The following is a 13,953-nucleotide window of genomic DNA, read 5'->3' as shown; positions in this document are numbered from 1 at the left end:
CTGTTAATGTGGGTGGGCTGCCCCTGGAGTTTGCAACTAAAAAAAAGAGGTGAAGGGCAGGGGCTGGATGCTGTAAGCAAAACACCATGATAGGGATGGGTGCAAATTATAGTGATCTGTTCTATTTTTATTGCTGTGGTTTATGTAAAGTTCTGCAATTTTGCATCTTTCCCTTCAGAAATGGGGTTTGTATCCCTGTAACTACGGTGACTTCCCACAATAACTTTTTTTTTTTTTCCCTTATATATTGTTTTTTTATAATACTTGGTTTGATAAGGTGGCAAGAGATTTCAAGGGCACAAAATTCCTTCAGCCTCCTGGAAGATGGTAAAAAGAGCAAGAGAAACATTTGCACCAGAGGAGCGACTGCATGTTGATCTCTGTGTCCACTGGACTCCAGGGGCTTGTTAGAAAGAGACATTGTGGATAACCCTGTAGAAAAAAAACAATGGTTTAGGTTCTTATCTTGCAGTTGAATTGTAGTAAATTGCAGCTCTCTAGGAAATGAGGATACAGGTCTGCTGGCACTGTGGGGATGCATGTAGGGTGGGATGCAGCTGAACAGTGCAAAACATTGGAGGCCAACAATTTGCAGATCAAAATGTCTTGTCGTCGAAATACATACACTGTAAGGTGTGCTCATACGGAAGCCTGGTCTCATGAGACTGGAGAAGGTAAAAAAATTGAGCATGCCAGTTAAGAGTTTTGTTTCCTGTAAACATTGTTTTGAGATGATGAAGTAGCCATACTCCAGGTGCCAAGATTGGAAGAAGATAGTCTTGGCGTCTGTCACGTGGGATGTAGTCTAGGTAAAATGTACATGGATATTATACACAGTGGGTAAAAGTTAAAAGGAGAGAGAGACAAAACAGTCCACAAGAGTGCCCAGAAATGTTAGTTCAGTGCGTACTCTTTTTTTATTTTTCCCCAGCGCTTATGTGGAGCTGAATCGCTCAGCTTTCTTGGAGCCAGACGGGTTACGTAAGCCACGTAAATCGATGTTTGTCAGCCAGAAGCTGATGGTGTCGGTCGGGGAAGTTGTGAATGGGGGACCGCTGCCCCCCGTGCCTCACCATGTGCCTGTGTCCAGCTTCAATGGACAGAACAAATACATTGGTGGAAGCACCCCTGTGGATCAAGCCAATAGTGGCCAAAAATCCAGTGTGGAAGCAACAGGTAAGAGCAATCGGGTGGTTTTGGATGCAGCTCAAGAACATGCTGCTGGGTCAACTCTGTGAGTAGTTTTGTTACAAAGCAGAAACTGTCTTGGGCTCATATGAGTTGAATTGCATGGAAATTTTGGGTGTAATGAAAGCGTGTTTTGATTTAAGTGTACTTGTGTATCTGTAAAAGCTAAGAAACTTTGTCTCCAATAAAAAGATATTTCCCAAAACAGGAAATGTACTGAAGGAAATGAGTGCGATTTTGCCAACATAGGTGAAATAATTTGTATGTTTCAGACAGGCAACCACCCTTTTCAGCTTTTGCCGATTTTGTATTGCAACTGTTTGTTCCCACTGTGTGTATAATGTTGTTTTTTAAAAAGTTGGCTAAACACATTTTTTTCCTTGTTGAAAGTATGGATATTTTGCATTTATTCAAGTGGTATGTGTAGGTGTTAAGTACACTTGACTTAAAACAGTTGTTTTATTGGAAATGTATGTAGTTGGTGAAATTTTTGAATGTTTTGTATAAAATATTCAAAAATATAAATCAGTTTCTATGATATATTTTTAACTTTAAGGCAGCACGCTTCAGTTATGGACTTGTTTTATGATCTGATGAGATTTATCAGACAAGCAAGATTTTGAAGATAAGAATAGTTTTGTTTCTATTTGTGACTGAACTGGTTTCCTTCATTTTTCTCTCCTCGTTGCCCCCTCCCTCCCAAGAAGGAAGAGTGGAAAGCAAAGGTGTGGATTTGGATGCTGCAGCAGTAAGAGTCCAGCCCCCGGCTCATCTTCTGCCCTCGCTGTTACCTCGTCAGCTTGTGCCAATGCTGCCTCCTGCCCCAGCAGTGTCCCAACCTGCTGGACAGCCTGAGCCTCTCCCTCCAAAGCCTCAACCTGTCTACACAGACACAGTAAGGAAACTTAAAACCATCTTGAAGTATTTGGGAAAGATCTGTGAAATGTAAGAAAAGGTAACCAAATTTCTTAGGTTTAGTTTTCCAGATCTGCATGTGTTATGTAGAGCCTAAAGGAGATGCTCCCTGCTTCAGTGGTGTGGATGCTTTGAGAAGCTGTTTCCTTGAACTGTTCTGAAAAGAGAAAGTCTTGAGTGATTTTTGGATGCAAGCTTGAAAATATAGTGCTTGCTCAGGCTCCTTCATAGAGGAAACAGTCATGTCTGTTAGCATCTGTTTGAAAAACCTCTGAGAGAGTCAGAAAGTGATGATCTTGACTTAGTAGGTCAGCTTTGCTTGAGTGAATAATAATGAGCTGTTTCTTACTGGCACGTGTTTCAAATGAGACATGGCAAAGTTGCTTATTGTGGATGTGACTATTAACATTGGGTTTTAGATGTGTACCCTGTGTGTCTGTGTTGTTCCACTTTTCCTCCATCCCACACATGTTTAGATACGTACTACTGCTGAACCCAGCTTGGAGTGTCTCATTGCTTTGTGAAGTACAGCTGCCGTATTCTGCCTAAATGTGCCTACGTTTCAGTAGTCATTTTGCAGAAATTGTGTGAAATTCAGTGTGGAATTAAATCAGCTCCTACTTGTAGAGTAGTGGCAACTCTATAAGAAACTCAAGTACGAAAATAGGGATCCCTCCCAAAATTTACTTTTCTTAGCTATTATTTCCAAACTTGAATTGCTCATATTTAATACAGAAAGCTGTAGAAAGACAGGTGATGCTAGTTACAATCAGTTAAACAAGGCTGGAGGGCCTCACTCCCAGTTCACGTGTGTGCCCAGGCCATCCTGGGCAGGACCACATCTTGCTCCAACTGCTGCTTCTGTGTTGCAGGACATTGCTGAAGTGGTGGACAGTCTGGTGCAGGACGTCCTCAAAGCAGAGTGCAGAGAAGTCGGCACAGCAGGAGCAGCTTACGTGACTGCTGCCATCTGGTAAAGAGCATTTATTGCTGGTATGCCTGGAGTCTGCTGGCAAAGCTGCAATTTGCCTTAGTTGGCACCATGTGTGAAAATCATAAAATTAAGCAAGGCAAAAGTCTCTTGTGGAGACTGTCTTAACTGATACAGTTGAGGGAAAAACAGACCTTTCTTCAGATATCTGCCAACTTTATTACAAACCAGCTAGCCTAATGGAAGGCTAACTGCAGACCTCTGTAAACTGTGGCTTACATGACACACCACTGCCACAAGAAACGTGTGTTGTGGATGGGAAGGTGCCTGAAGGGGGACAAGAGGAGTAGGTCTAGATCTGGCTGCTTCTCTGCTTCTAATAGTGCTTCCTCTCTGAGGCACTTGGTAGAGTTGTAGATTTGGGTTTGTGACCAAAACAGTGTTCATAATGCACCGGTGTTTTGGTTGTTGATGAAGAGTGCAGTGTCAAGGCCTTGTTTCCCACTCTGCACGCCTGTGAGTTGGTTGGGGGTGTGCTAGAGGCTGGGAGGGGACACAGCTGGGACAATTGACCCGGACTGACCAAAGTCTATACTGTGTGATGTCATGGTCAGCAATAAAACTGGGTTAGAGGAAGAAGAAAGTGTAGTTTTTCTGCCTTTCAGGGTGGCCATTGATTCGAGACCGGGCATTGGTCTGCCTGTGGGAGGTGGTGGCTGGCTGCCTTTGCTTTGCTTGCCAGGGGTGTAGGTTTTGGTGACTGTGTTTTGTGGTTTCTTTGGTTTTTGGGGGTTTTTTGTTTGGTTGGTTGTTTTTTTTTCATGTGTTTTTGTTTCTAGTTTTTTGGTTTTTTTCCCCCCTCAGCTATTACGGTGCCTTTATCTCCACGAGTTTCCTTGCTTTTGTTCTTCCTGTGTTCTCCCCTGTCACAGTGTGGGGAGGGGAGCAAACTGGTAACAGCACAGGTGCTTGGCTTGTACCTGGACTCAACTCTCTGCAGCGGAGCAAAGATGTGCTTGAGAAAAGCACAGACATAGGGTTTTGAATTAAAACTTTCAAGCTTTGAAAAGAGTATTGTTGTTTCTGCACAGCACCTCAGAGGCCACTTTGGAGGAACTCATGACTGAAGTGACAGGGGAGATCCTCAAACAGGTGGCTGGAAGTGTCCTTAGCGCGGAAAGGGAGCGAGTCCAGGAGGAGAGGCGCAGAGTGGAGGAGGAGAGGTGAGTTGCTGCGGGGCAGGGTGGGCTGCACACACCCTTAAGCAGCGTAGCAACAACTGGTGCCAACCCAAGTCCTTGCATGTGTGCTCAGGTCCTGTTTCTTTTGCTGACAGCACTCAGTTTATCTCACCTTGAACTGCCCTGGGATTGTGCAGACTGGTTGTCTCTGGTGACCTGCTAGTTAGTTTGGCGACCTGACAGAGCCATTATTAGTCACCCAGAGCTTCCAGAGAGGGAGATGGATTCCAGCCCTGCTGTGTGCAGGAGCTTTTTGTGCTGAGCAAGCTACTTGTCTGTAGTTTACTGTGGTGAGAATAAAATTAATCCCATTGTTAACTGTATTTTTGAGGGAAACCTGGCTCCATAAAAAGAGAGAGAACCAAGCTAGTGAGAACTCAGTTTTAGGTGAATTAATGCTGATGCTGCACGCAGTGCTTGTGTAGCTAAGTGACAGGTTTCTCAGCGTGAATCTTTCGCTTGCATAAATCTTGCTGCTTGTCTAAATCTTTGTCCTTCCAGGCAAAAGCGGGAAAGAGAGCAGTTAATAAAGCAGTTGAGCCAGTTGGTGGGTATGGAATTAATGGAAGAAGTAATAAAGGAGAGTGTTCAAGAAGCTTCAACCAATGAGTTAAAGTAAGTACAACACACCATGTTCTATATTTTACTGTAGGATGCCTGCCTAAGGGTAAGAATTTGTCAGGGAGCAGGGGGCTTCTTGGCTGGTCTTCTCTGAGGTCATCTTCAATAGGCTGGAAGTTTGCAGTTGCACTGTGTTGGGCGGTGTTGGTCCTCCAAGGTGGAGGCAACTGATTTGTGAGGACAAGGCTGTACTTCCTGCTTATTCTTCTTCTGACTCCCGTATGGCTCAACTGTGGGGTCTCTTGTAGACCTTTCTTTGGAAGCCCATGATCAGTGTAAAACTTGAATGACTTCTGTTTTGATTGTAGGCCTTATTTAGAAGGACCACACTGAAATGTGGAAAATACCTCTCCTTTGCTAAATGTGGTGGTCTTCCTTGTTTGCAACTCAGCTATTTGTATTGGATTTGCTGCAGCCTCCACCTTGTTAGATGTCTTGGTTTGTTTAATTTTGCACTAGGTGTGCCTTAGAGAGAGACCGGCAAGCCCGTATTGCCCGCTGTTCAGAAGAAGTCTGTGGTCACGTCATGGCCCTCTTTCTGGAGGATGAGATTTTCCAGATTGCCAAAGAAACCCTTCAGGAGCTCCAGTGTTTCTGCAAGTACTTGCAACGGTGAGTTGCCACCCTGCAACACAACTGTGCTTCTTGAGAGCATTGTCACGGAGTTGGTTTGAACTACAGATGTCTGGTTATGTTCTTTTTGCTGTCTTGTCCCTATTGTAAGGTTAGACTTAGTCTTACTACTAGCCTCTAAGTTACTCAGCTATTTGTGGGGAGAAGAGCAAACCTCATCAAGAGTCAGGTAGTGAGCTTGGTAGGAGATCTCAGCTTTGTTCTATCTAGAATCTTGCAAGAATTCCTCCTTGTATTCTTTCTGTTGGATACCTGTTTCTCTGGATATGTGCTACATGTTCAGTGGCTGTTGTGGTTTATCTCTGTGCCGTGCTGCCCCGGTGCAGCCACCCTGAAGTGTGTTTTTGGGTGGCATTTCTCATTGCTGAAGGGGGAGCACCAGGCAAGTCTCTGTTCTATGGAGCACCTTCCCTCGCAGAGTTCTTTCTGTCCTAAAGTTGAGTTCATGCATCTCTTTGGGATGTGCGCCTGTCGAAGAGTTTGTTAATGTGACATTTTTATCTCTTCCAAAGGTGGAGGGAGGCAGTGGCAGCTCGAACAAAGTTGAAACGTCAAATGAGGGTGTTTCCAGCTGCTCCCTGTTGCATGGATCCGAAAAATAAACTGAAAGCACTGTCCCCCAGCGCTGAGTGGCCTATAGCCATGGAGAACTTGTGCAAGAGAATGGTAAACCTGGGGAACGGAGGAAAGCTGGGGACCTCTTGCACAAGGTAAGGATATTTGTAGTGGCAGCAGTTGAAATTCTGATTTTTTGGAAGGCAAGTTACAGAGCAACCCTCTTCCATTATGAACATTAATGGTTTTGTAAAATTCTTTGTTCCTAAGTACCCCCAAAAACACCCTTTCTGCACAAATGCCATGGCAAAGATTGCAGACGTAACAAAACTCGCTATTAACGGCAGCTTTCTAAAGCGTCTGCTGTACTACTTAGGTCTGAGTGAGTTTCTTAAATTCAGTTGAAGTACATGTTCTGTACCAAAAATTACAACCAAGAATCTTTTGTTTCCAGATTGAATTGGCTGAGAAACAAGACAGTGCATGAAATTAAGGTTCAGCACTTCTACCAGCAGTTGTTAAGGTATGTTGGTGTTTGATCCTTGTCTTCTCTCTAAGAAAACTGTAACAAACGCTAGAGATGTCAAATGTCAGTAAGGAATGGCAAATGATACTTTGAGTGTCCACTTGCAGCCCTGCTTCTGGGAGTATTTTCTAGATAAGGGAAACTGGAAGATAAATTTGTGAAAGTGTTAGGCTATCTGATTGTGTTGCTGCAGATGTAACTTTAAGGATATGATGGATGTTATGTGTGTGTGTGTGGTGTTGTGGTTCTTTTGTTGTGTTGTGGGTTTCGTGGTTTTGTTTTGAATTACTTGGATGGTAGCTTGTTCAACACAAGAAAAAAAATTCCTCACGTGGGAATGAGCACTAGGGGCATCTTTTCACCAGCTTCTGTGTCTCTCTTTAAGTGATTTAGCTTGGACTCCCCTGGATCTTGTCTCATTAATCACTGAACATATTCCGGTTCAACAAGAACATGTTTTTTGGAAGGTGCTGTTGGTTTTGCCAAATGATGATGAATATGCAGAAGATGATCCCAACAGGTAAGTAAAAGAGTTGGTTGCTGGGCCTATCTTTCAAACAGGGCAGTCAAGTAGAAGAAAAGTGGTAGTATATACAGTCCTTGAGATTTTTTTCCCCTACTGCTTAAGTTTCCAGGGTTTTTTTTGTTGTGTGCTTTTTCTTTTTAGAGTGCTCTGGAGGAAAAAAAAAAGACCAGAGCTGTAATTTGTTGCAGTGCTCTGTATCTTCTGACATTGGTCATTGGATTCCTCTTGCTCCTGCTGAGAATAGAAAACCTTGAGATACATAGCAGTGTGGATAATTTCAGGACACTTAATAGCTGTTTAGAAAAATCCAAGCAATACAAAGATTGGGGTCATTATAGGTTGTGGTATCTTAGAGGTGTTGGTGCTAAAACACTAAAATGCCATTTTAAAAAAAATAAAAACCTCAAAAGTTCACTCTTCTTGTTTGCTAGGATACTGGTGGATTGGTTGAAAGCCAAATTTATGGGAGACAAAAGCTGGAAGAAAACAGATTCACATACGGAAGGCAGAGTTCAAACACTGACATTATTTAGTTCTCTTGGCACACAAGGGAGCAGAAGCATTAAAGTCAGTGTGTGTATAAAGGTAGGTGAGAATAGTTTTGTGATACCTAACAGGCCATAAAAGCAGGATGTGCATTGATAAGCTTTTGCTACATAACTGTCATCTTTGTTACTTGTATAGGTGGCACACGGTGTGCTCTCTGACTCTGAGCTTGATATGGCCGAGATGCAAAAAGACTTGCTTGGAACCAGTGGTCTCATTCTTCTCCTGCCCCCTCGAGTCAGGAGTGAAGATGTTGCAGAAGATGATGTTTATTGGCTTTCAGCTTTGCTGCAGTTGAAACAGTTGCTTCAGGCCAAGCCTTTCCACCCAATAGTTCCCCTGGTGGTTCTAGTCCCTGGTCAGGAAGAGGAGACCAGAGAGAAAGAAGTAGAAGAAGGTATATGATTATTTCTGTGCCTTGGGAAAAAAAAAAAGAAACGTAAAAGTACTAGTGCAGTCTCTCAGATACATTGTCTGGTAAAGGGAGAGACTGAACCACAGTACTTGTCAAATCTTTGCTAGAAATCCTGAGGCCTTAAGAACTGAACAGTATGGAAAGAGATGAACTTTCTTTTGGCTTCCAGTTTTCCTTTACACACAGTATTTGATTCTGAGAGTCTGTGGGGAAGGGATGGAGGAAAGAAGTGATGCTGTGAACATATGCAGAGTGTGAGAGTAGGTTAGAGAAGGAGATAACCTGGCATATACACAGAGAAAGAACAAACAGGTTTCTTATTTTTAAGGTTTGATGCTGCAGGACTTGATTTCAGCCCAGCTTATTTCAGACTACACCGTTGTTGAGCTCCTGGGTTCTATCAATGACTTACAAGGCACCAAAAGGGTAAGAACAGCAACTCATGTAAAGAGATACTTAACTGGTTTATCGTTAACCTCTTAATTACTAATGCCCCATAAGGAGTTATTATGTTCTCAGTAGCTTAAGTTGCACCTGGTCTTGTGTAATGGGATATTTTTTCCATTGAAGTTTCTGCGACATGGTTTTTGTCAAAAAGCTCTCTTACCGTTTTTTTTTTCCCATACACCTGAATGTGAAAACAAGACATATTTAGAGTGATGCTCCCCTGCAAACCCTCAGAGTGTACATCTCCTTGCAGTTCAAGGACTGCCAGGATCAGACATGGCTTCTCTGGGTATAGTCACCCTGGGCTCATTCTGTGGAGTTGTCTTAATTTCTCCCAGAGAAGTTTTTGGCATCCCCAGTGTCCAGGAGCAGGGAATTCCACTACACAACTGTACCTGGTGTGAACAGTCTGTCTGTTACTGACCCTGCTTCATGTGAATTTAGCTTATGATCCTCTAGCTGGAGAATTTACTGTTGCGAATATCAGGATGCTCATAGTTGATGTGTTTGTATTTTGTTGCATAGTACCTTGAATAGGGTTATGTCAAACTCAGAGCTGCAGGATTGAATCCTTTGTGTCCTGATCCCTGCAGAGCAGTTTCCAACTGCCCATGTTTTGTGTATTGTAGATCTCTGAAGCTGTGGGCTGGCTGGTTTCCCAGTGCCCCGAGTCCCTCAAGCTCTGCAGTCAGACCCTTCGGGAGTATATTGAGGATGGGGTCGATGGGGAATTTGGCAAGCGCTTCTACCATGACTGGAAGGAGAGGTGTTCAGCTGGCCTGCCATCTCAGGAACCTGGGGTCATCATAGAGCTGTACAACAGCGTGCTGCAGTTTCTTTCGGATGTGGCATCCTCGGAGCACCTTTGTGACTTGTCATGGCCTGTTACGGAGTTTTCAGAGCCTGGGGGGAACAAGCTGTTGCCCCACCTGCAATGGAATGTGCCTGATCACCTGGCCTGGCTGAAGAAGGCCGTGCTGTCCTTCCAGATCCCGTACCTAGACCTGCCCCCCTTAGGTGGTATGTACTTCATGCTGCACTGTCCTCTAGGTGGCACATGAGGGAATGATGTTGAAATATCTGTGTTGAAAAATCAGCCTGTAAGGTGGGTAGTTTTGCTCTGTCACAAATCATTACAATTTACTTTTTTTCCCCCGATAGCTCCTTGGCATCCAGTTTGCTGCATGATTTTTCAGTATGTGTCTCAGATTGCGAGTTCTTCCCATACTCAACCACTGATCCAGTCTCAAGTGGAGAATCTGCTGAGCAAAACTTACCAGAAGTGGAAAAACAGAACATTTGGGAACTCTAAAGATGGACCTTCAGTTGATGAGATCCCTTGGGATAATATCTTGGCAGTCTGCATTGATCATAAACTGAGAGACTGGAAACCACCCAAACTGCCCATTTCTCCAGGTATCAGTTGTCCTACAACATGGATGATTCTTCTTGTGCAACTGTGTTTAAGAACTTGACAGTGGTACCTTTATGTGTGGCAGGGATTGATACGTAGCAGGAAGGGAGCTATGATCTTGATCTCCTCCTGTAGAACAACACTGTGCTTACTGCACATCTTTCTGCTCTTTGGAGTGTGTCTTTAGTGTTGACTATGACTTGAGGTTGCGATTAACAAAAATTTGTCTTTGTGGAGGAACATGGTCAGTCTTTCAGCGCTCCCCTCCCAGTAGGAAAGGGTTTATGTTCAACCAGAGGCCAATAATTGGTCCCTCAGAAGTCACATAAGCTCAGGTCAGCTGAGATGGCAGATGCCACTGTTACTGAGCACTTCCATGGATGGAGAAATTTTGTCTCTGATTCTGTTTGCTTTTAATTTTGAGTGTGTGGTGTGGTTTTGCTGCCCTATAGGGAGCCTCTTTTAATGAAATGACTGAACTTGGATGCACTAGATTTCTTAAAATTAAGAAAAAGCAGCATTTTACAGTCTTTCCCAGTGATCTGGTATCTGAACAGTCAGTCAGTTTGAGAAGGCTCCTTTTTACATGTATATTACAACTTAATTTGCGTGTTCACTTTGAAGTAGTTTTTTCTTCAAATTGGCTTTTCAATACTGAGCTTTGTTTCTGAAGGGGAAAATCTGTTCTAATATTAAATGGTAGGTTTGGCTTTATTCACAGAAGCAGTAAGTGAAGATGGTCAGATCCGCGTGTACTTCTTCAAGGAGCACTTGAAGAACTTTGCTGTCCCTTTTTCGTGGGAACAAGCCAGACTGCGCACGCAAGAGGAGATCCGGCAAGGCCGTGAGAGGTGAGGCGGCTACTGGCGCTGCAGCATTCAGCTGTCCAGTGTGCCCTCCGAATTGCTCGTGAACTCTAAGGAGGTTGTTCCCGGCCGCTACAATGAACATGTAGTGCTGTCACAATGCTGAAACCACGTGGCATCTTCCCAGAATGTGCTTGTGTACATCTCCTTAAAATGATGTACAAGGTTGTGCTGAAACTGGGTAGAAAGTAGATTTTATTTCTGCAGCGTTACTCTGTCACAGAAATGGATTGCTTGGGCTGGGGGTGCTTAGAGTGTTATGAATGGAGAAATTATCTTCTGCTAAAGAAAACACTGCTGAGGCTCTGGAATTAGACTTCAGGTACACAAAGCATGGAGGAAAAACAGTATGAGGCTGGAAAAGAGCGTAGGGATAAATCATGAGCGTACTCGTTATTCAATAGCGTGCCTTCCCTTGCATTCACTTTCAGTTGCACTCTGGACCTGACAGATGAATTATGTGTTAGATGATTTGCAGATTTACTCTTTGGTAATTACATGTTAACTTTGCAGCATCTTGAGTTCAAAAAGAGGCTTTGTCCCCAGCTTGTGGGAACATGTCAGGAGAGTCCTTCTGCTAAGAGAAAACACTACAGGTTGAGGGGCGAGAGTTGCCTTAGAGCTGTGTGGCATTGAAGTATTTGAGATCTCACGAGTCTAGCTCACTTCTCCAGCCATGTTCAGAGTGAAGCCAGTCTCCCCTCTTGGAAGCTTAGCTGCTGCTCTGCTGTGGAGCAGGAGGTGTTGGGTACATCCCTTTCTTTGAGATGAATCCCAGCCCTCTGTCAGATTAAGTTCCTCTCTCATCCCACACAGATGTGGTTGTATGTTGGACCCTGGTACAAAAGAATGTCTCCAGACGATCGGTTCTCACTCCCTATTATTTCCATACTTCAAACTAGTAGGGGAGAAAATTGTCACACTCATTTCTGTGCTTTTTATTTTTTCCTCCCCCCAGGTCAAGGATAAAATCTTCGAGCTCTTTTAAGAAACCCTGTAGTGTCTCCATGATGCCAGATATGAGCATGCTGTCAGGTCAAGAGAAGAGCATTCCTAGTGCAGCTGAATTCACAGACACAGCCTCGGCCCAGGAGCTTCTCCCAGAGCGTCTGTTGACACAGTTGCAACTGGAGAAAATAGAAAACAAAAGGTGAATTTCCAGAGCAGCATTCTTTCCTTGCAGCTCTGGCTCAGGTTTGTAAACTATTTCTAGCTTAGACATCATGAGAAAGATGAAGTCCAACAAGAGCCTAGACTGTCTCTAGTTTAATCTGATTTCATCAAGCACATCAGCACTGTGCTGTTTCCTGCCAGCTCCTCCTGGCATCGCAGGAACCTTCCAGAGTGGTAGAAACACTTGGAGCTTTGAGGAATGGTTGAAAACTCTCTGTGGTCAATAGAGCCACCAATACTAAAGTAGTACAGTATGTACAATAGTCTGTGTCCTGCAGTTTCACAAATGTCTATAAAGTCCACTTTGGGATGCCAGTTTGGTGCCTGTAGCAATGCAGATCACAAAGCCGAAGACCTAAAGCTGTTGAAGATGGCCCTGTTTTCCCCGTTGGTTGTATGTCTTCAGTCTGTGTGGCTCCTTTCTGTACCACAACCTTCTGCAATGGATTTTTGTCGTAGTGGTGGGTTATGTCAGTGTTGGAAATGACTGTGAACATCAGGTTCTTCTTGCTGACACCTCTGGACCCCTAAACTCTTGGTTACCCCCTGGTTACAAGACAAAAGCCAGACTGCAGTCTGACTGGTGCTATTGATCTTTCTGTCCAGGTTTGAAGAATGGTTGCACCAATATCTAGCTGAGGAGATGGAGCCCCTTGGTGACTTTGTAGGTCTTCCTCTCTACCTCCCCCAGTCTCTGGTCACCACCCCGACTGTCACCTGTCCATTGAAGAGTCCTGTGTCATCTCAACAGGTGAGGAAGTGTGGGACTGAGAATTAGCTGTAGCTCTGAGGAGTGCAGGTACCTGCACTCCTGCGGCAGTTGCAAAACCTTTTGTGGGAGTTACCTTGGTGTGCAGTGCTGGAAAGACTTGGGAAATAAAGAATTGAAAAACTGCACCTTGGAAATAACTTGGTTTTGGGAGGGAGATGGTTTTTGCAGATATCAACAGGTGTTACTGTTATGACTGCCAGCAGCAGAAAACATTGTCCCTTGGGGTGCTGCTCTTCAACTTGGGGAATCAGTGTTGGGGGTCAGCTTCCCCTGGTTGAAGGCTGGGGACAGAACTAGCAGAATATGCTATTTTTGCCTGACCTCCTCAGGGGCAGAGGCTGCTGACCTCCACAGTCGCTCTCAAAAATGGGGGAACAGCCCGTCAGCTGAGAAGTCCCTTGTTGGTTCAGGGTAATGCTTCTTTCTCTTTTCCTTCTGCCCAGGCTGAGAGTCAAGAAGGATGCAAGTTTTTGGAGGAGAAGCTGAGCCCCACGCTGTCGGACAGACTGAAACACTTGCAACAGCTGCTCAGAGCGAGCAAGGAGGCTGAAGTTGCCTCTGAGCTCCACCTCTCTGCTCTGGTGGACATGGTGGATATTTGAGCAGAGGTGAGGTAGATGTGTTGACTTAGGAGACTTCATAAAGAAACGAATTCCAGGGCTGGATGATGGAACAGAGTTGCAGTTCTGCTGTGAGAAGAATGTGGGGCCTGGGCCCTTCTTGTGTGGCCACCTCGCACAGACGGTGTGGTGTGGCTCACCGCAGAGCTTTGGCTGGTCTGGGACAATCTCTTCTGTTTGCAGGCACGCAGATGAGCCAAATGCTTTTCTTGGAAAGCCTTAAATTGACACTTTGTGTGTGGGTTGTTGTGTGGTGGGTTTTTTTTTCTACCGGCTCTCATTGTGGGTAAACACAGCTTCACCAGGAGAAAATGACAGGGTAGCGGAGGCCCCTGGGAACATTGGAGCAGTTGATCTGCACAGACACAGGCCCAGCTCTGTGCTTGCTTCCTGCAGAACCTGCTTTCCAGCAGCACTGGGGTTTTAAGTTGCTGTTCTGCTGCCCAGGAATGTCAATATTGTTCCTGAGCCTGTGCAACACTTGATTGTATTCTATACTTAAGGATGCTCAATGCAAATCCAGAAGGATTTTTGTGCTGCTGGGCCAAAGTTCTATTATGTTGA

The sequence above is a fragment of the Patagioenas fasciata genome, chromosome 7 (genome assembly GCF_037038585.1).
Source record: "Patagioenas fasciata isolate bPatFas1 chromosome 7, bPatFas1.hap1, whole genome shotgun sequence".
Taxonomy (NCBI): domain Eukaryota; kingdom Metazoa; phylum Chordata; class Aves; order Columbiformes; family Columbidae; genus Patagioenas; species Patagioenas fasciata.
Note: the sequence above shows the minus strand (reverse complement) of the source record.